At 32.6% G+C, this 23637-nt stretch overlaps 1 protein-coding gene and 2 non-coding genes across 10 annotated transcripts in view; all 3 read left to right on the top strand.

Moving 5' to 3' along the window:
* The window catches only part of LOC124529934 (prominin-like protein), a 51476-nt gene that overhangs the window by 6821 nt on the left and 21018 nt on the right, over positions 1-23637 (top strand). The window lies entirely within an intron of this gene.
* Trnae-uuc lies at positions 8702-8773 on the top strand. Its single transcript has one exon. It is a non-coding gene; the product is annotated as a tRNA-Glu (tRNA).
* Trnae-uuc lies at positions 17377-17448 on the top strand. The gene has a single exon. It is a non-coding gene; the product is annotated as a tRNA-Glu (tRNA).

Genomic DNA, 23637 nt, shown 5'->3' with positions numbered 1-23637 from the left:
AAAATATTATGGCAAAATAAATATACCGTGAAATATCTTTCGTTTGCAAACGATGTCACGGTCGAAGTGCGCTCTTTTCATCTGCAGTGCTTATGAAACTGCGTTCGTAACTGTATATCCATATTACATAGCTGACGTCATATAAATGCTGACTTGGCTTATTATAGGGATTACAGTTGAGTTTATTATTCGGATTTTTATATTAATTTAAATGTAAACTATTTGATATTGTAAACTAGCTGTGCCTGCGACCTTGTACGCGTTTTTAATTTAACAAAAAAAAAATCCCTTTAATTTGTCAGTTATCTGCTAATGAAAGTCCCGTCAAGATCGGTCCAGCCGTTCAAAAGATAAGACGGAACAAACAGACAGACAAAAATTGTAAAAAATGTTGTTTTGGTATATGTACCGTGTATACGTACATATGCATTGAGTACAAAAGTAGAGTATTACAAACAGAAACTCCAATTTTATTATATGTATAGATTGTTTGGATGTTATTCACATGTATCTCAGTTGATTGCTCTTCACAGATCAGTAAACATTCCCTGTAGTTTCAATCTATTTAGACAACAAAGCAACGTTCATATTTCACCTAGGCATTGTGGTTAATGCAGTCAATTTCGATTTGTTTTTGTTATAACGTCGTTGTGTTTCGAAGTATCTGAAATGTTATATTAAGATTTAAATTAAGTTTTTATAGTGGGTAGTTGTTCTCTCTACAGCTGATTATTAGAATTTGTTAGAACATTTCTTTTTATCTTATTTCTTTTTTAACTGTATTATAAACCAACCCAACCCAAGCTTCTTGATTTAAGATTACGGATACCAACACGGAGAAATCACCACTAAATTTCCACGTGCTTTATAAATGTGTATTTTATAATTCATCTCAATAATATTCTACTTCTTGGGAAGGCTTTGTGCAAGCCTGTCTAAGTGCCTACCGCACACTCATCAAATATTCTACGGCCTAACATAAATACTTAGTATTATTGTATTCTGTTTTAAAGGGCAATTGAACTAACGTAACAGGCGTAAGGCACATTAAATTTTATACCCCTAGTTTTATATTAGGATTTTACCAATACCAAAAAACTTGTGCTGTAAAGGAATGTATGTTTAAAAAAGACGATAACAAACAGTCGAGAATACCAATCGTTATCTAAACACATTTTGTAGTGTAGAGACGAGCAGGTCATTAACAATTAACGGTTTGTTTGGACAGCTGGCGGTCTCGCAGACGCTAGACGCTAGATGCAAAGGTGCTAAACGAGCGCTAACTGTTTGTACACGGAGTAAACGTAAGCGTCTTACGCTTTACAACGTCACGATATGACGATCGTCATCTGTCATTTTTTCATGCACGCGATGTCTCGAACGCAAATATGGTATCCTTTTGCGTTTGATGGTTCTATAGGCGCGTGCATATTATTCAGAAGTTAGTCATATTATTCTTAGTTTCAGTGAATGATGTTTGTTGTATTGAAGAATCGAGGTCAATGACCTGGAACAACTTAACTCTTTGTTTCATATTCACTCCGTTATCAAACGGTCTACTTAAAATAGCTATGTCAAATATAACTCTATAATTATCATTTCAAACACCAAATATTTTACCAACATTATTTTCTGTTTCGTTCATTCACAGGGAAATTTAAGAGTAAAAAAATATTAAATTGTATCAAGTGTACAAGTAGTTAAAAGGTCAGATGGCACTCGATATCAGGCAGATAATTGCAGTGGGAGCGTTGTTGTTCTATTCTGAGAAGAGCGAACAATACGAACGGTTGTGGTAGTCGAGTTAATTACATCGTCTGTTACATCGTATTCGTAACGCAGGCATATTTAGATACCAACTTACGCATATAGTTAATATAATACAATTCAATGAAGTCGCCATAAATAACATTTTTGCTTAAAAAATATTTTAGTGAAATGTTTGTAAGAAAATATTCAAGTAACTAAATATTTGAGTTAACTACTAGTTTCTTATAAAGTAGCCGAGTACGACAAAAAGATCAGTTTACAAAGAAAGACTTATTAGGAAATCATGAATGTCTGCAGCCCACATTATTCCAATCTCTAGTGTAGTGTGTCGCTGATAACTTATCAATGTGTAATACCTATGTGTGACTGCGTTTAACGCCCCATACAGCACCTCGCCCCTCGCACCGACTCCCGCCTCTCGCCTGCTGATAACAATGACTACTGACTGCCTATGTTCGCCTGGTACGTTTTCAGGAGTTACGTTGTGAAAAGCATTTTCCAGAGCGACGTCACAATAAACTTGTTATTTATGTGTATGCATAATTTATACGTCTTTACTTATGTACGTGTAACTATTTTTAGTTTCGTTTTTCACTTTCAAAGTACATAGCTATATGTAATTTGAAAGTAACTCATGACGTTATATATACTGCTTCAATGTTTGCCTTCGTCACAAATTAACATTGCTAGTCATTCGTCACATCTGATAACAAGAAAAAACCACAAAGATAGCAACGGTTGTTTGATAGTTTTTATGCAGTTTTATAATATTGTAGTGGACTAAATCAAATATATTTTCTTTAAGAGGGATACAGAACACTGTAAATTATTCTTGAAAAAATCATCTATATATACCTAGTATCATTCTCATGATATCTGCAGAAGCGCAGACGAGGTTGCCAAAACTAAAGTATGACCCAGCATAGGCGAGGCCGCCACGTTTGGATTTGGGTCGCACCTGCATTGCGTCGACCCTACAACTCGACTTGATAAATATCATCGATGACTTGGACCTTTCTAGAATTTCAATTAAAAAAAACGAAAAAATCAAGTAGGCCAAAGATTTAGGTCGGATCTGCAGTGCGTCGGCGTCGTGGTTAGGCTTCTGCGACAGCCGCTTTGTATGCACTTGACTCGGTTTTAAATTCCCGACCCAAATGTGTAAACATGCCTGAACTACTTGTCTGAAGTCGTGAGTAAATCTGTCTATGTAATCCTACGTCATTGGTTCCTTTGATATTCATGTTACTTGGAGCTTTCTACTTATTTTAATTAAATTTAATATAAGTAATTTTAATAATTTATTGAGATTGATATTAAACCGATTTTGTATTGTAATAACCCAAGAAGCACAGAAGAATAAGAGTAGTAGATAAAATATGAAATTGTTAGTATGAAATCGTCATGGCCGTTTATTTGCGTACTGCGTTGCCGGCGCGGGCGACGCGCCCTGTGAGGGGAGCGCGGAGGTCGAATCAATTGCATCTATGGTTATCGAGAGTACCGTCTGCAGTACTATGACCATTATATTAAAATAATAATAAGGACTGGTTACCGAGATCAAAGGCAATGGCAAGTAGATAACATAAAAGTCTTTCCCATTGTAATATCTACAACAGGCGTTGTCCCAAAAACCCTTACGACTAAGCCTCATGACGACCTTAACGCCCTGTAAATTCCCGCACCCACTTGCCGTCTCTCACGTAAATTCTTGTCATCATCATATACTTAACTCTACTAAGGCTGATACTCTTGGCTTAGGCTCTTGTATCTGTTTTGTTACCCCTCTAAAAGAGTGAAAAAAAGAGAAAAATAATAAATAATAATGTATCCACATTACTGTTCAAACGCATCTTAATAATAAGTACAATTGAGTGTGCGAGAAAGGAGCCCAAACTTTGGGTCCTAGGTCCGGCTTTAGGATATCAACTACTTATTATATAATTTTACATGGAATATGAAAAAGACCAAACATGATATATACATTAGTAATTATTAAAAAGAAAAAAACAAATAAAGTCATATATGCTTTTGATTTGTTGTGTTTGTGCGCTGTTCTGCGATTATAAAATGTATAAATTAACGTCTTATCGTACCTCCTACGAACCGAAACTACCCACTACAGCCGGTAGGATTTCTTGAATACCGTCGTGTGTACTTTTTAGTTTAAAGTTTCATAGTCTAAGCTTACATTGATATTAATGGTTTGAAAGGTTAAAAGGTTTGTTTAGTTCCCTAGTGATGGCTAAACCGGGTATTTTTACGTCCTTTGAAGTTTTTAACTAACACTCAACAACTTATTATGTAATATAGTGTTGGTTAAAAAAAGAAAAAAAACAGCATTTTTAAAAATAATCTCTCAACGGAACTAAATTTGTTTCCAATAATAATAGTTTCAGAATCAGGTCGGCAACCTCTTGGTAGGCAAGGGTCACAAGAAGGCAAAATAAACCATAGGCGGGCCGCAGTCATGATATTAACCTTAGAAGCACAATTATATACTTATGCATAATTTGTATTAATTAGTCATATTCCATAGAAAAAAGAAACATGCTATTAAAAGTGTTGAAAGATACAGAATTTAATTGGTACACATTACATTATGTTAAAAAAGAAATAAAAACTACAAACTACTTAAATAGGAAACAAGGATTTTTGAAGGATTTTACACAAATTTTAATGTAATGTCTGAGGTTGCATTTGTGGGGCTATTTCTTGTATGTTCATATTTGTCAACTTTTTTACAAAACATTCACAGGCCGTAAGGTAAGGTAAGGAGTACGGGGGCCGCGTTTTTCCGACCGCTGTTATAGTCGATCAGCTACATTTATGAGATTTCATATACAAAATCTTTGTTTAAATAACCTCCCTACAATAAGGTACATAACAAAACTGAAATAAAAGTCAAAGTACAAAATAATCAATAGGAATAATGGCAAATTATTTAATATTAAAGACGTTATAATACTTTCTCTGTCTGCATAACACAAAGTACGAGTCGGGAAGGTAAAATAAATATATTTCGTTAAATAAAAATAAATTTTTCTGATATTACACATTAGCGATGCTGTCGCTACATCGGGCGTGCGAATTGCATTAGAAGGGGAGCCAATGCCGTCTAGGTATGTAATATGTTATCCATTACACGTGTCCGCTAGTAAGCCTATTTAGATGTTCGCACCAAATACATCTACATTAATAATTTTGTGCAAGTCTTCGATATAACCGATCTAAATTTACCCACAATTTTATGTTTGAAACATGTATCTTAAAATTAATTTATAATCAAGATATTTCGATGTGAAATCCATGACATTCAATGACATTATAGTTTAACGGGCGGCCATGTTTGATGTTTACGGATGCGTTCAGAAAGCTGCGAAAAGAATGATAAATCATTTTTAGTTTTCATCATCAAAATAGGAATCATATCGGCCAGGTTTTTATCTAGTTATAATATTAACCAAAAAAAATTTAATATCTATTTTTATCCACTGTACAAATCATGGCGTATAGATGTAGATCTATAATCTAAAGAATGTAATTATCTTAGTTACAGGTAATTTTATTATAAAAAATGTGTTTAAGGGATTTTTTGATATCGTATAAACTTTCTAAGAATCAGATAAGCATCAAAATAATAAGATTAAAGCATTATAAAAATTACAACGAACTGATATCATCAATACTTTATCAGTAGCTTAATCATAAGTATTTATTAAACGGCTTAAGTTATTTATTACCTTTTTATGTTCCGTTTTGAAAAATATTGTGCAAATTTAATGACACTTACTGTTAAAATTTACATTAATAACAGATGTATCACATAATAATTATATTTTAGAATATTCATCAAATATCCATCTGCCCAATAAACTTTTAACAAAAACTTGGGCATGACGATACTTAAAATACCAACAACAACAGCCTGTGAATCTACCACAGCTGGGCTAAGGTCTCCTTATCCTTTGAGGAGAATATTTGGAACATATTTCACCACGCTGTTCCAATGCGGTTTGATGGAATACACATTTGGCGGAATTTCTATGAAATTAGACACTTGCAGGTTTCCTCACGATGTTTTCCTTCATCGCCGCCCACGAGATGAATTATAAACACAAATTAAGCACATGAATATTCAGTGGTGCTTGTCTGGGTTTGAACCCGAAATCATCGGTTAAGATACGCGAGAGCCATCTCGGCGACTTCAAATATAATTATTCACATACTCAGCCATCGGGAACAAAGTTAATCGCCAAAGTTTGAAGTTCAATAAAATATCGAATATGGTACGGAGTTACTAAAAGTACTCTGACCAACTCTAACTTATCCAATATATTCGTAAACCGTCATTAATGTTTTCTTTTTGTCGATATTAAATTCATTCATATTGTTTAATTATAATTGAAATATCTTAATCCTTTTTTCAAATATTACTATCGCTTCATCGTCACATTACCAGATTTAATTTTATGATACCAATCTGTTATCTAGATTAATCCGGAAATAATCATTTTTTCCAAAAATAATCTTATCTCCTCGGTGTACATATATATAATGTATATATGTAAGCTTAAATTAACTAATACCTTTTAATTGTTAACGTTTATTATTATTGATGTCATAAAATAATTGCAATTTTTGAAAGTTTTATATAAGGGAAAACAGTTAAATTTTTTATTTGCAGCTATCTTTAAAAGTTGTACAAGCATTATCCTAGTTCTGAAAGTCAAGAAATTGACACACACAACTTTATAGTATTTGATCTAGAAGTACAAGCAACGAGTGTGTTGATAAAATTCGTTTAAAACAATTTTTATTAATTTAGTCCAATTGGTGGTAGAGCTTCTAGAGTCAATCTATGTTTGAATTTAGAACCGCTTATCAATTCTATAGAAATACGTAGTACGAAGCGAGCTTGAATCCCTGGACGGACACAGACTACTGTTTCACCCTTTGAATAAGGGGATAATGTTGGAAATGAAGGGTTGTAAGCGAGCCGCGGGTTCCGCTAGTATAATTTACCTATTGGTAAGCCAAAGACCCAATGAGACAGCAAATGCAGTATAGCTTATTTGTCTATATAAAATTACAATAAAAATATGTTTTAAATCAATTGTTCGTAATCGTTTCATTTTAAAAAGTAACAACAACAACAACAGCCTGTAAATTCCCACTGCTGGGCTAAAGGCCTCCTCTCCCTTTGAAGACAAGGTTTGGAACATATTCCACCACGCTGTTCCAATGCGTGTTGGTGGAATACACATGTGGCAGAATTTCTATGATATTTGTCACATGCAGGTTTCCTCACGATGTTTTCCTTCATCGCTGAGCACGAGATGAATTATAAAGACAAATTAAGCACATGAATCAGCGGTGCTTGCCTGGTTTTGAACCCGCAATCATCGGTTAAGATGCACGAGTTCTAACCACTGGGCCATCTCGGCTTAAAAAGTAAGCTGATGTATAATTTTCATTTTTTTTCATAAAAAAAATTAAAATATTGGTAGGTATATATTATTCTAAGAGTTTTTCTAACTACGTATACAATACATAAATACGATGTCAGGAAGCGAATGACATCTTTACAAATCGACAAAATGTTAGTGAAAGGTACGACGGATATTTTATGTCAAGCAAAATAATAATAAGATTTTTACTTACCTCAAATTGAAAGATTTCTTCTCAGTTGAATAAGCTTTCTTCGGGCATTGTGATTTAATATAAAGAGGCTCATTATAATGTGGATCACTGGTTCTGTTGAAGCCTCTATCCGTTTTCATTCTGAGATCTGAATAGATATTATACGGGCGGCTAGCTTTACTCAATTTCATAATGGTTTTAATGAAACAATGTTATTTTAATATTAATTTTTCGATCGTACTAGACGATGTTTATTTACACAAAATGACTGTTATTCGTATTGACTGACGTGTTTCGTCACTGCTCTGCTTTGAGGGTAATTATAGAGCCAAACTTTCTCATGAAAGTGTCCCAATTTGTCTTAGTGGTTCAACCTAATATTCTACATTGTATATTACTCATATTTAATTAAGAATAATCTTACAGTTATCATTCGATATTTGGAATTAACAACTCCGAATATATTTATATAGTTTTTGTGTAATATAATAATGCTTATAAATTCTTCTAGAGATGATTCATTATTCTGAAATATAAAATGTAGGTTTCTTATCGATACTTTGAGATACGTGTATCAATCTTTATCTTTACTGAATTGTTACATGTAAATAAATAAACGACGTCGCGTTACGACGAATCCAACATTTATTTTACTAAATGTTTGATCAAAGTGGTCGTACATCTGTTCCCGCAGGCATCTATGTAGTTCACGGGGTTACAGCAAAGCGAACATTACGACACAACTATCATTCTCCTAATGTCAATAATGACTCACACGCCAAGGCACTTCATGTCAAGACTTTAAAACTTGTGCCGTTGACGATAGAGTTAATATTTGCTTGCACATTATTGACACGTTGAAGTGGCCACCGGTTGACTTTTCCTCTTTTGTGTCTGCGTGATATAGAATTCTCGTTAACATTAGTCATACACCTCACAAATAACGGTCCCCTACGCGTGTCTTACGGATTTATATGTACCTGTCCAGTTCATAACACAATAAACAATTTAAATATATTATACATGTTGCCAGTAAGTGAACGCACTGAATACCCTTTCAAAAATATCTTACTTCGAATATAAATATAGGTACTTTATGACACGTTTCAATTATTTGGAATGGGTGTTCGAAATTTAAATCGGTACGTTGCTGTTCACCTTGCCATAGTTGTCCGACTTGTTTGTTATTCATTCATAAAAACTATAAATATTTTTAAATGATGTCATGCAACGTCTGTAACATTTAGACGTTTAGAAAGTCGTCAGCTATTACTGAGTGTTACTCATCTCCCGTATGGTCTAGTGGCTAGGATACCTGGCTTTCACCCAGGAGGCTCGGGTTCGATTCCCGGTACGGGAATATTTATTTTTCATTTAAAGGAAGCCTTATTTTTTACTACATCATGTTATCTGTAGATGAGCGTTGTTTCACCGGCATAATTCATTTATGTTAATGCGTTTCCTGCCTCGTGACACATGTTGATGAACAAATTACATTAACTTGAGACCGAGCGTTAAATAGGTACACAGTTCAGAGGGTTTGGAGTAAATTATTAATTGGCCTGGCCTTATATCTTCGCCTTCTACTAACATTTTCAAAATTATTTGATTGTTTTTTTTGTTATATGTAGAGAGCAGATACAACGTCTTTATATTTGGGATACACTACCCTTACCTCGCATGGCAAAAAATGTGTGACGCACCGTCAGTAACGTTACAAAAAAAACTGTATTTCTGTTTTTAAAAATGAAGGCCCCGGGCACGTTCTTCGTGCGCTCTTATAGTAAAGACGGGAATGTTCTTAGTGATAATATTTTTATGACCATGTACAAACTTGATATAATATATACCATCATTGCGGGGCAAATTGTCAAAACAAAGATTCAAAGTCTTTTTTCAATCCAATATTCATGTATTCTACCGCCGACTGGTAATACTTAGTATTGCTGTGAATTTGAAGGGTGAGTAAGCCAGTGCAACTGTAGGCATATAATATCTTATACCCAAGATATAATAAAATATATATAAAAATAAATAGAAAATCATATTGAAGTGTATGTTATAAAAAAGGGGAAAAATAGTTTCCATTTACTCCAACAACAATACAATACAAAGGCTTGCAATATGTTTATAACATGTAGTGTTTTTACTTTTAAAATATGCAACTTGTATGCAAAATTCCATGATAAACGATAGTGTAGTACACGAATGCTGAACCAAAAACAAATAAGTAATAGTCAAATTAATTTTCTCATTTATAACGATGATATGTTATATGCTATCTCACGTGTGATCGTGTTAAGTGTTCCGTATACGTCTCCTGATTATGTCCCCTACGTCGCGTTTTCCGCCCGTGTTCGCGACTCGATTATTTCCATCCGCAAGTTGTTTTATTATTGATTCCCGTTAGCGGCAGTCTGCATGCCGTCTCCAATCTGTTCCTAACGCGTTCGCGCCGTGTGTGTCGCTCTTTACTGTTACACTGCGATCAATGACTCTCAACTTTTTTTTCTTGAGCTTAACGATTAGTATACGTATATAGTGGCTGCTGTATTTCGCTATTAATGATTTAAAGTAAAAACAAGACTATGAATACATTTGTATTCTACTTTTAGGTAAAAGTCTTCCTAATTAGCCAGTGGTTAGAACGCGTACATCTTAACCGATGATTGCGGGTTCAAACCCAGGCAAGCACCGCTGATTCATGTGCTTAATTTGTCTTTATAATTCATCTCGTGCTCAGCGGTGAAGGAAAACATCGTGAGGAAATCTGCATGTGACAAATTTCATAGAAATTCTGCCACATGTGCATTCCACCAACCTGCATTGGAACAGCGTGGTGGAATATGTTCCAAACCTTTTCCTCTAAGGGAGAGGAGGCCTTTAGCCCAGCAGTGGGAATTTACAGGCTGTTGTTATAATGAGTACATGTCCAAAAGATTGCATAGTACAAGTTTTTTCACAGTATGATTTACATTACCGACAAGAGTTTAAATTTAAGTTAATAACAATTAAAATTAAGACGATAAAGTTATAAAAATAAATGAATGTCGCCTATGTTTGCCCTTAAACAGAATATTCTAGGCAGATCAATTCGGAATCAAAAATGGCTATATACTGACTCGTGTAGTAAAGCGAAAATAAAATCAAAGTAATAATGACGTATCCATTGTTTCGTCTGATATTCTGCTTCCTTTCATACAATATTTTTAGTCTATTTTGTCAGACAAACGACCAGGATTCCAATACCGAAGATTACGATCGTGATCTCGACGTCTGACAAAAAAGAAAATCGAATTTTCTCATTATAAACACACCAAACAAATGGAAACTCTAACTATCGCTATCTCTCCTCTATATCGTTTGTTTCACAAATATGTTAATATTTATTTAATCGTATTCCTCTTTTAAAATCAGTCATATAAATTATATGAAACCTCTTTTTTATAAACTACACGGAATCCGATAGTTTCTATTCTTAGAATGTAATCATATCGACCAAGATTATTCTTAAGATGTCGCGTCGATTCATACACTTGGGTATAGAATAAATTAATTATAATTCAACGGCACAAAATAAAAACTTTGTATAATGTTAACCAAACGAGTGGCGACCTTGAACTCGCTGCCCACTCTTCGCTCGTCAGCGGTCGACAATGTGAAAGTGAAACGATATTATTATCTTGTGAACGGTAATTGACGATAACGACCCCCCCCCACTGATCAGTGTTTACAATAGATAAATATGTTTTACAAATTACATCGCTGTTTCATTTCCTAAGACTTAATAATATTCGGATCTATGTCAACGTTTGTTGATTTCACTACCGGATTACATATATTTAAATATAAGTTATCGCCCGCAGCTTCGTTCGCGTTAGGCAATAAAAGTATCCTATGTTCTTTCTTGGATTTGAAGTTTGCTTTACACCAAATGTCTTCAAATTTGAATTAGTGGTTTGCTTGTGAAAAAGCGACAGATTGACATAACTAGTTAGTTAGTTACTTTCACATTTATTAGTATATACATAGCACTTGCACTTTATAACAATTTTTAATTATAATTATGGTTATTTTATACAGGATGATAAATTTATCTTACAGTACCGATGGATATGATATGAACGAAGGTTAAGAAATTCTCAGATTAATAGAAAAAGACATAAGTTCAATTACATGTTTGTAACCCAGTTACTTCATTTTCAAGTGGGACAAAAATCACTTGTCATCTAATACATAAATCAAATATATCATGTCGCACATTGTGTAGCCAGTGTAAGTTGATCTGTGTTTATTAAATACGATACGATGTTGCCGCAGAAGGTAACGGGAAAGTAAAACTTCAGAGAACCTTCGACATGTGTCAACAAATGCCACCTGATTGACCGCTACATTTAGTCGCTAGAAAGCTAACCGTTCCGTATACGTATGTACTATGAAAACAAGAAATGCACGCTTGTCACGATTTATAGTCTGAATATGAAACTGTCCGTACTTCATAGAGCTGGTGTTATTATTATAAAATCATTATAGTAAAACCTTTTTCGTATCACGATGCATGTTCTGGTATAAGTTTCATGTCATATTGATTTAGTAGTTTCTGTTAGATTTTGTAAAATAATCTTCCACGTTTATAAGTAGTTCTATGGCAAGGTGCTATTTAATTTAATCGTATTCAATAATATACCGATATTCAAAATGTATTGTAATTAACTGCGCGCATTCCGTAGTAATTTATCAACACAGTTTATTGCTATGAATAAATGTTAAACTAAAATATTTGATAACTTAGTTGATATACGAATATATTTAAGCCAGTCAGGAAAATTGTACGATTAAAGTTATACATTTGAATATTGTTAGTAGGTAATGTAGGACAAGTGTACAATCCGGATATGTAGATGTTTAATATAAGTTCTTGCTGATATTAGAAATTAGAAACAAGATGGAAAATGAGTGATGCACATTTAATCTGTAAATAAGTACAAGGCAGTGATTGTTTGAAAAAAAATAGTTCTAGAATAATGTAAGTACTTAGACCAATGAAGTAATTCCGCAAATATATTGAGGAACAGACATTTTTTTTTAAATTATGTATAAGAATGAAATCGTATTCAATGCATTGTTCAGCTCATTGCATATAATGTAGTGAATATTTGTTAGCTGTTATTGGCACTTGTGCGAATTTTTCTGGCACGCTATTATTAGCAAAGACTAGGTGCGTGAGTGGTAACAAATAATAATCGTTTATTAACAAATTTAAAGAATTTTAATGAACTAGATATTACGATGCATCTTAACCGATTATTGCTGGTCAAAACCCCTAAAGAAAACATTGTAAGGAAACCTGCATGTGTTTAATTTTGATGACATTAAGTCACATTCGTATCCACGGGCAAGTAAGCTCCAAAACTCCAAAAGTTCTCCTAAGAGAGAGCAGACCTTAGCCCAGCAGTCCGTGTTTAGAGACTGTTACTTTAATTTACTTTTAAATCATCGAATGTCGACATCAACCAGTTCTTATTTAAAATCTATTGTAGTGTAGGTACTCGACCCGAAAGCTCTTGGACGGTAATTTTCTCTCGAAGCTTTCTATCATCAATTAGACACATGTACATATATAGTATAAAAAATTAAGTATATGGGTAGCTTGAGTAATTTTGGAAATTAGCCTACAATCAAATGTTTTGTCAGTTATTCAAATGAATTCAAGTAAGAAGATTATTGATGATAAATTATTTTACAAAATGAAAAAACAAGTATTAAGTAAACAGGCGAGTAGATTTTATCACAGACCTGATTATTTTTATTATTATAATAAAAAAATAAAGAGACGATCAAAAGCTTAAACTTCTTTATTTTGTTTCCATCCTTTCATCTTCAGCAGTATAATAAGATACAACAGACATTACTATGTTGTATTGGATTTTTAAAGGATGTTTGCTATTTTATAGTGTCTTGCTTACTCGTATTTTAATTAAAATAGTTACCTTGTGGCTTGTATACCGACAAGCTTATCTCTATTTGTCGACAGCTTTTCCATGTTTGTATGTTAATGTGTACAGTAACTGTGATTTAACACGTATCCTTCCTGTTTGTATACGAATTTTATATGATTTTTCTTGCATGTGGGTTTCCCGACTACTAATTTAATTTTGTGTCACATTTTAGTGATAATATAAATACGAAAGGAACTCTGTTTGTCTGTCTGTATCTGTCGTTCGTTCCGGTGAATTCACTGAACCGAATTTGATATGAAAGAATTTTGTATTCCAAGGAAGGATATAGCTTACTTTTTTATACCTAACGCCTAAGAGCAACCCTTGTAACGATGGGTCGTTTTATTGTGGTGAAAAAGGAGAGTTTGCAAAGAGAAACAATGTTTTTTTTTTTAATTTAAATTTAGAACAAGTCAATTGATATTTGCAACAAAAGGTCATTTTAAATATAGCATAAGGTTACTCAGTTCAGTGGAAATTATGTGGTGCGTCTAATGCGTACGTATTCGCTTTAAAAGACTTTCATGTTTTACGACCAGGGAAGGGTCAAGCGCGGTAAGCGCGACTTTGTTTGCGTTACTTTGGACATTAGTTTTTACCATCCCCTTTTATTTTACGCGTGTAATTTATATGAATTATTATAGTACTGTGTTTCATTGAAACTCTTCCGTGAATTTCGTGAAATAAAATGGGAACAAAATATGTTATATATAAAACGTGTATTTGTCAAATTTTGAACCGTACGAAATCTACGTACAACAATAACAAATGATAGTTTATAAAAAGTTTTTACTTTCTAGTTATTACAAAATACATACTTGTATGTGGATAGAGAGTAGAGATGAAAATGTGTGCAAAAGAAGGCGGAGGTCAGTATAATATCCGAGAGCCTTGAAGCTCCTGTAAATCACATCTAAGCTTTTATCATAATACAAGCGTACCTATATTCGATAGACATTAAACCTATCATTGATTTATTATCGATTATGCTAAAAAATATCCTATATAATTGTTCTTGAATATTTTAAGAGAACAAATAAATTTAAATATCAAATATAAATCTCTTTTATTTATATAAGAGTACAGAGCAGCGGAGTTAGGTACGCTCCATAGCCGGCCTAGCTTATAAAATATTTAGGGGGAGCAAAGTCCTTCCCAGGTGGACAGCGACAACGGCACAGAGGCCAGTTGCTTTTATATCTGAAAATAGTTTCATTTATAATTCAGGTAGAATGATAAGTGACACTATTTTGTATTAAACTCTTTAACACTTGTATATAATATCAATCATACAGGCGCTATGCACATAACCTAATAAATTAAATTGACCTTGCGTTAAAGATATTAATATATTTTTTGATATACTTGCAAAATTGTATAGGTGTTGCGTGTAGTCGAATTTTGTTTTGATTTTTTTTATTACCTTTCAGATTTTACTCATATAAATATTGAAGACTATCTAGTATTCAATATTTATTGAACTCCTCTGTGTTTGTTTATTCAACCATATTTCGCTCACGTTATTTACGTGACAATATATATAGATTATAGGTATATAATAACTCTTTTTTTTAATAAATGCAACACTGCAAAAGTTTATTTTTTTTTAATTGGAATCATATTCTGAGATAACGCGTTGAGACTAACAAGTAAAAGTGAGAATTGTAATGTGAATTGTAATCAGTTATTATGGTATTTAAATGTTTGCGTCACGCTTGCAAGGTCCGTAATACCGGCAACGTCCATGACGAAACTAATGAAAAAATGCTATAATTATACATTTGAATCGCAATTTAATTTTAAAATGCTTTGGTACTGTACGAGCTAATACTTTGAGTTTTTTTTAATTTACATAAAAACCTGACATTTGAAGATCATCCAAGTACAGATTTAATTCTTGGCATAATGAAATAAAGTCTTTGTTCATCTAGAATGATTAAAAATTCAGTATTTAAGAAATGAAAATGTATGTTCTTGTTACTGTATTTTAAAAACAACTGAGTTCTTTTAGAGTTATATTGTTTGATTCGATGGAGTTTATATAAGTACGGATAATTAATTTATCTCACTTAATTTTATATTCAAATTCTAACCTTCTGTCAAACTGTTATATGCAACCTTGTCGTAATAAATGTAAATTAATGTCATTAAAACCTTTTTGTTGGTTTAAGGAAATTTATATTCTTGTTAATTTTAGAGTTGGAAATAAAACATTTACAACAACAAAGTTAGAGTTTGGGTAAAACTACGAATAAGTCTGAGGTCATCTGCACTTTGCGGTTTCCGAAACTGAAGCGATATGAGCCTGTTCATTCTACCATGTACTTAAGTACCAGAACTGTGTACAGTAAATGCGAGTTTTTTTCTTATTTAGACTGAGGTTTTTCTATTTGCCTAAATATAATTTGTTTTTAGGACGTGGTTGATAGATAGTTTTCATTATTTCAGGGAAGTAAATAATCTTAAAGTGCTTTTATATCATTGTGTGTGTAATCTATTATCATATTTTATTTAAACACTGATAACATACGATAAAATCTTTGATAAATTTATAATTAAGCAAAGCATATTTAAAAATAGAATTTAAAATTTGAAACGTAGAAGTGAAAAGGGGATTGTTTTGTACAGTAGGTATATAGGTGTCCCAAACTGGCATCGTAATGAAGTACCAGCTCCCCACGCACGTAACCCACATGTGTTGAACTGTAGCGGTAATAACGCTAGTTAGGTAGCCGGGAGTCCTGCCAGCAGACAGGATCGGCGGCGGGCGGCGAGCGGCTATCGATCCGCTGCACTCTCACAAAGGGCTGCTGCTCACCCCCTCCTGTCCCCACGCCGCCTCACCCCCGTCACCCGCCCCTCTCATCCTTCCTGGCGATAGACTGATCCCCGCCCCGCGAGCGCCGCGCATCTAATGGCGGTGCATGTCAACATCTTAAAAACTTATTTTTATATCATGATTCGAATATATTATTAGTCTCGGCCGATCCTATCAATTACCACGAACAACGCAGTGATGTTAAAAAAATACTTTTCTTATGTAATGTTGATTTTCAAGGATTAAGTTGTACTTTTCGTAATGTTTCCTGTCATGTAAAGTGTAAGGTCTGCTTCTAATAGAAACATATAGGTCAATTCAACGTCGATTATATTTATTGTTAATACATCAAATTACATACCTATATCAAAGAGACCCTAAGATACGAGGTCTTCTAATTTACAGGGCGTAAATTAGAAGACATCGTATCTTAGGGGCCAATGACTTCCCAATCAGTGTTTACATTTATTAGACTTATTATGTTTAAATTTTATGCTTAAATATTAAAACAAAAACAAAAAAAACAAAACAATAATATGTCGGACTAATGTGGTAAAAAAATTTTCTTTATTAAATGTACTACTTATAATGAGCCTTTGCCCACGGTTTTATATAAATCGAAATCTTTACGCTTCTCTTTGTATCATATATTATGAGTTGAGGCGTGAAACTATTTTTTAAGGAAGGATTCTCGTCCTTATCTCGTCCAAATCTAAATGTCACCACAATTATTGTACCCGTTGCATCTATTATACTTTTTATATCAAGACATTTTCCAAGTATAAGCTGTTTGTTTTTTCCCTACTAGTTAATTGTACGCTGTATCTACACGATGTTTTTATGCTTAGTCAAAAAGTCGTTATATAAGAGGGTAGATGAAAGCATTCGCATTGCTAAGAAAATACAATTACCGAGGTTGTTTCGGTAACGGTACATACAAGGTCATTCAGTAGTTATTGGTATAATTACAATTAAAATAATAGAATGGATCCATTTGACCCCGTCTATTTTCCTTGCAAAATTAAGTTTTCAAGGCCTCTTCGTTATTTGGTGGTGAATACTATGCCTCTAAATCAAATAGTAATATGTCATAAGTATGGTTCAATGATTATAAAAGTGTTGTTAAATTTTAGTCAACATTCCATCTCCCGTATGGTCTAGTGGCTAGGATACCTGGCTTTCACCCAGGAGGCTCGGGTTCGATTCCCGGTACGGGAAGTTTACTTTTTTAAGCATATTTTTTTATCCTGAAATGTTATTAGGTTTTTTTGTTTCATATTCATTTTTTATCAAAACCCCTGATACGTTAAAGGGATAAGTGCTTTTATTCGATTGAAAGGTCAAAGCCAACCGGTACTCGTCCGAAGTCATTACAAGTTACATTATCTTTCTACCCAAAATAATTAGTAGATTCTCTGAAATATATATTTCTTAAGTTGGTCGTTGGGTGAGTGTTGTTAAAGAGTATGGACTCCTGAGACCAAAGTTTTCAAGACGAGGCAACGGCCTAGGGCGGCAAACGTAATGACGATGGAAATCCTCACAGGACGTTAAGGGTTCTCAGTGAGGTATTCAAGTACGGCTCACGTCGCTGAAAGACGTATTACACCTTATGTTTAAGTTAATAACGTTCCAACTCAAAAAAAGAAACAAAAAAAAACGAAACTCTTGTTGCTAACACTACTCGTGAAACATTACAAGACTGCCTACAAGAGATAATTAAATTGAACAATTCTAATTTAATTTTAAAACTAGTCTAATTTGATGTTTACTTGTTTTAAATTATTATTATAGTTTACATAGGATTGTTTTCATTAGCAAGTGTATAAAATATATTATCAACTTTATCATTACATATTATTATAAAACAAAGTCTCCCGTCCGCTTCTGTCTGTCTGCCTGTATATCTTCGCGGTAAATTCCAAAACTACTAAAAGTTTCATGCTGTTTTCTCTAATAGACAGAGCTATTCATAAGGAAGGTTTAGGTGTATTTTAGTAAGGTTTTTGTGTAATTATATGATGATATAATAATAATAAGTGCAACAAAAAATTAATGAAAATAAAAAAAAATAAAACTTATGTCCCCCGTGCGAAGTCGGGATGGGCCGCTAGTCATAAAATATATGATAGACGAAAAAACGGTGATTTTTTGTATTTGGAATTACCGCAATACCGTTAAATGATATCCCAATCCACGAAGACCAATAACAAGCGTCAGTAAAGATGTAAAAAAATAACCACGGAAGGCAATTAAAATAGTAATACTGAAATATCGATTTCGATGCTGCCTGGTAACACCAAAATGGTCGAAAGCCATGAATAAATAAGTGTGGGGTTTCGTTGGCTTAATGAAAAACATGACTATCTATATTCTATATAAATGTGAAAGTAGCTCTGTCTGTTCGTCGCTCTTTCACGATCAAACTGCTGAAACGAACTTGATGAAATTTTTTATGAAGCAAACTTGAACTTCGGGGACAACTTCAGTGGTAGGGCTTTGTGCAAGCCCGTCTGGGTAGGTACCACCCACTCAACAGTTATTCTACCGCCAAATAACAGTACTCAGTATTGTTGTGTTCCGGTCTGAAGGGTGAGTGAGCCAGTGTAACTAAAGGCACAAGGGACATAATATCTTAGTTCCCAAGGTTGGTGGCACATTGTCGATGTAAGGAATAGTTAATATTTCTTACAGCTTCATTATCTATGGGCGATGGTGACCACTTACCATCAGGTGGCCCATATGCTCGTCCGCCAACCTATACCATTTAAAAAGCTACTTTTTTGCCTAACACATGACATAAACCACCCTAAAATGCGAGCTATGCCGCGGCCGACTACTACTTTCAGTTATGTAGGTTACCGATAAAGTACCTAAAATTTTAAGCTAGTACTATTAATAAAGTAAATTATATACTTACTTAATATAGATTACATACAGACAAACATATTTTATCTTCTTATAATATAAGCTAGTCACATTATGAGTTCTGAATACTATTTCCGTACGAATACTAACTAAAAATATTACAACAAAAAAATATAATGTACGGATATATTCATTCAATAACTGTTCTTGGCTCACCTTGTTCTCAATTCGTGAACAAAATCGATCGGAAATGCGTTACGGCTCGTTGTAAATTGAACGCTGACTTTGTTTCAATCTAATTTTCAAATCTTATAAATATATTTTATAATATAGACATCTCCTATAATAATAGGCTTATTTGTGCTTTAATCAATATACAATTTACATAATAACTGAATTTGTAAGGACTTGGCATATGTTAGGTATATGACACAGGCTCACAAAAAAAATTGTAAATTACATATGTAAATGAAGCCCCTTTTTATTCCATATAAGAAAGTGTTTATTATTGCTTTAAATATATTTTAAAATATGTATTAAATAAAATGAATGCAACCTGTTAAATCTCGCTCAGAGCATACCTTCACCCGCACTGCAAATAGCATGCTCTTAAATCTTATACTTAAAATAATTTGTTAATAATGACAACGTGTGTCAGTACGCGAAAGTTATATTTAATATGTACACATACTTCGACGGCGAAAGCAAGTAATATAAAAAATAAGTTTTTATTCATTCTTTTAGTTATATAAATATTAAAGTAACTCTGTCTGTCCGTCGCTCTTTTGCGACCGAACTGCTGAACCGAATTTGATTAATTTTGGTATGAAGCAAAATTGAACTACGAGAGAGGACATATACACCTTTTTTGCCTAACACATCACACTCAACAGCCTAAAATACGAGCGAAGCCGCGGGCTACTACTAGTAGACAATAAGATAAAGAATACACTTATCAATAACGATCAATAAAAGATCGTTATTGTCTAAAGAAACTTTTCCATAAATATTTTTAAAAATGGAATGTGCTAGTTGCTAGTCTATTCTGGGCAGCTGTATTAAAAACATCTATAACCATAATCTACAATACGATTCAGCTCCTCAGTTACAGATACGATTATCAAACGTCCGTGGACTCGAGTGTATTGTACTGAGATCACGTGTGTAGATACGTTATGTACTGTGTTGTGTAACAACGTATAAGCCAGGTAACGCGGTAGAGGATGGCAAGCAGAGCGCGACGGCCAAGGTTCCCGCGATGATCATACTTATTGTTTACGTGTTTCATTATGGAAATATTATAATCATATTCCTAATAGCAGTTATATTTTATAGCCTTCGTTGGAAGTCGTCATTACTATAATTAATATTCGTATGTGTAACCTGCTGGGCGATTCCGAAACCCATTTTTCGATTCCATATGTGGGATTTTTAATGAAAACTGTATTTGGCATTCAGCAAACTCGAATTAAATCTACACTAGCGCCGTTTTGTGAGATTGAAAGTAATACGAACTAATTTCAGTGAGAACCGTATTATTTGACATTAATTGGCATTCTGTATCTCGATTTCGAAATTAAAAAATGAAACTAATCTCGGCTAAATACGTCAAATTAAAAGTAGATCAAAGGTGGCGGAAGGCTTAAGCGAAAACTGTAAATCTATGTGATCTATTAATAATATATCTTCGGACCAAATAAAACTACCCTGGCATGATATTATCATTCGGAGAATGTATCCTAACGTAAGCATACATACCTAAGTAGATCTTACTTTTCTTCATTAAGAAAATGAAGTCATATTTATCTCGCAACTACGAATTACTAATAATTCATTGTCAATTAAGATCTAATAATAGATAGAAAATTATCAAAAACCTTTATTAAGCTGTAAAGGCCTTGATCTGAGGTTTACAATTTTACACAGTTTTTCTTTATCATATAATAATGCTGATTATTATATTAAAGGTATTAGTTCCTTCTAATTAACATATCAATTTATTATCATTATATTTCAGATAGGATTGCATACATTTATATAAGACTACAGCTAAGTCAATAATATCTTACTTGAAAATACATATAAAAATTATAGGTAAACAGATATAATTTATTACAACCAGATACCATACAAACTACACGGACAAATTGATGCTACATGGTAAAGATTTAAGAACAATAAGTAGATACTTGAATTGAATTTCAATTTCTTTTCTAATTTAAGAAGCTGGATTCCTGCATACTGTTGTGTTTAACTTATACTAGGATATTTAATAATAATCAAACAAAAAAATATTACATGTATTTCAAGTCAGTGGAATATACTAAATCTTAAAGGAAAAGACAAAATAAGAAATTCTGATAAAATACATATAAATATATATAAACATGAATAAGTGTCTAGTTAATTAAAAAAATAAATTAGTATAGACATTGCAAATATTTTAACTATTTAATAAAATGAAGTGTTATAAATTGTTAAATGTTAGATAATGTACACTATTAATGTTATTTAATATAAAAATAACTTATTAAATGAATATATACCAATTAGGTATGTTTGTATTTCAATTATTTATTTAAATTAAGTGTAATGAATTATTAAATGTCAGTTACTTTACTAACCTAATGGTAATATTTTGTTTATTTGAAGACCATTGTAATAAATAGATACTGTAATGATAATAATTTGTATTTCTATATGTACAAAAACAGTATTGCATAAATAATAAAACAACAAAATGTGTATAATTTTTTAATGTTTCATATTCTAATCCCAAATATGTTTTCTTCCCTCGTTAAAATATGGATCATTTTGTGTAGAAATGATAGAATATATAGATGCTATTCCTGTATTATCACGTTTTTCTGCCATGCTGGTATGCTGTGACCTGTGAGCATCAATGGTATCACTAAAATAAATAAAATAGTATTAAAAACACATTAATCATATTATAAAGAAGCTGAAAAATAACATACATATGTGAATTGTATTACATACTAAATTATATACATTATTTACTGAATGTCTGAACATTCGTCTGAATCAACCAAATTAGACTTAATTAATTACTCAAACTGGTAGTTGTATATTTCATTGTTTGTATATTATGTAGTACAACTTTTAGAAGTAGCACCTTCAGGATGCTTTCTAATTAAGTTGAGAACTTATTAATACAGTTAATATACATAGGCATATATTTAATGACCAGCGTTTATAACGTAAAAATTATATAATTAAATTTTTGGGATTATTGTATTCCGAACATAGAAAATAAATAGGTATGTAGATACTTACTTCATCATAAGAATTCCATAATAAATGTAAACGAAATGTAATGTAGTGATTAAAAGTAGTTACGGATAAACTTTCGATTCAAATAAATTATTTGTTTAATAGCAATTTACTATATTTACTTGATATTTTATTATTAAATATTAATGTTAAACATTTATGTTGACATTTATACTTTTTTTGACAAAATTTTACGCAAAGGTAATTAGTCTTCAGACAGATATCAATAAAATGTTTCTGATTTTGCGTTATAAATTATTTTAAACTATAAAATAAATTATTTATAATATATTTAGCATGAATCATGACGTTATTTAGTTTTCAAATCCTTAGTTTATTAGAAATTTCTAATTGGGAATGTTTTTTAAAAAATCGGTAATTGTAGTGGTTGCACTAGCATCTCGCTTCACAGTTTTCGCTTCACATGATTTGACTTATCGTTGCGGAATACCAATTATTTTTCCAAACAAGGTCGTTTCGATATGAGTTAAGAAATGAAAACTGTTTCAAATCCTAATGTGGTTTTTGCAGAATCGCACGGCTGTTGTCGAAAAGTTTGACCTGGGTCATATAAATTAAATGCCAGATGTAAACAATGTACGTATAGGTAAGCAGGCTGGTCGTGTATTTTTTGGTACAAAAACGGGGCTTTTTTAACGATTTTGTTTTGTAATAAAATGTATGCCAATGTGTTATGATACTTTCAGTAGTCTTTAATAATGATATGTGGACATCTTTTAATTAATTGTGAATCTGAAAAACCGTTGATGGTTTTTTAATACAGGGACATTTCGGAGCAGTAGAATACGTAGGTAATTTGAAAGTGGGTCTGTCCCTTTCAAATCTCATTGTATGAGCACGTTACACAAAAGAAAGTCTTATTAGTGGTCTCTTCTAAAATATATGAAAACAAATTAGTACTTATGTGTATTTGTATAAAACATTATTTTTGGTATGTTGTCTTACAATATTTTAGAAATTCATATTTTACTTGTAGTGTTTTTTTGTAGGCTAACACAAAATTCACACGATTCTCACTATCTTGTTTTCTAAACGTTCCCGAGTAGGTACATAGCTTATATTATATGGGTGTGGGAAAAACAACATTCGATAGAGAACCATATAACAGTGTAAATTGAATGCTGGGGCTATAACTGTAATTAAGAACTTTCACACAAACTTACATTATAATTATTTTTCGGGGAAAAATACCCGATCGCGCAGTTACAACGAATTGTTTATAAA

The sequence above is a fragment of the Vanessa cardui genome, chromosome 5 (genome assembly GCF_905220365.1).
Source record: "Vanessa cardui chromosome 5, ilVanCard2.1, whole genome shotgun sequence".
Lineage (NCBI taxonomy): Eukaryota > Metazoa > Arthropoda > Insecta > Lepidoptera > Nymphalidae > Vanessa > Vanessa cardui.
This window is presented reverse-complemented; position numbering and strand designations above follow the sequence as displayed.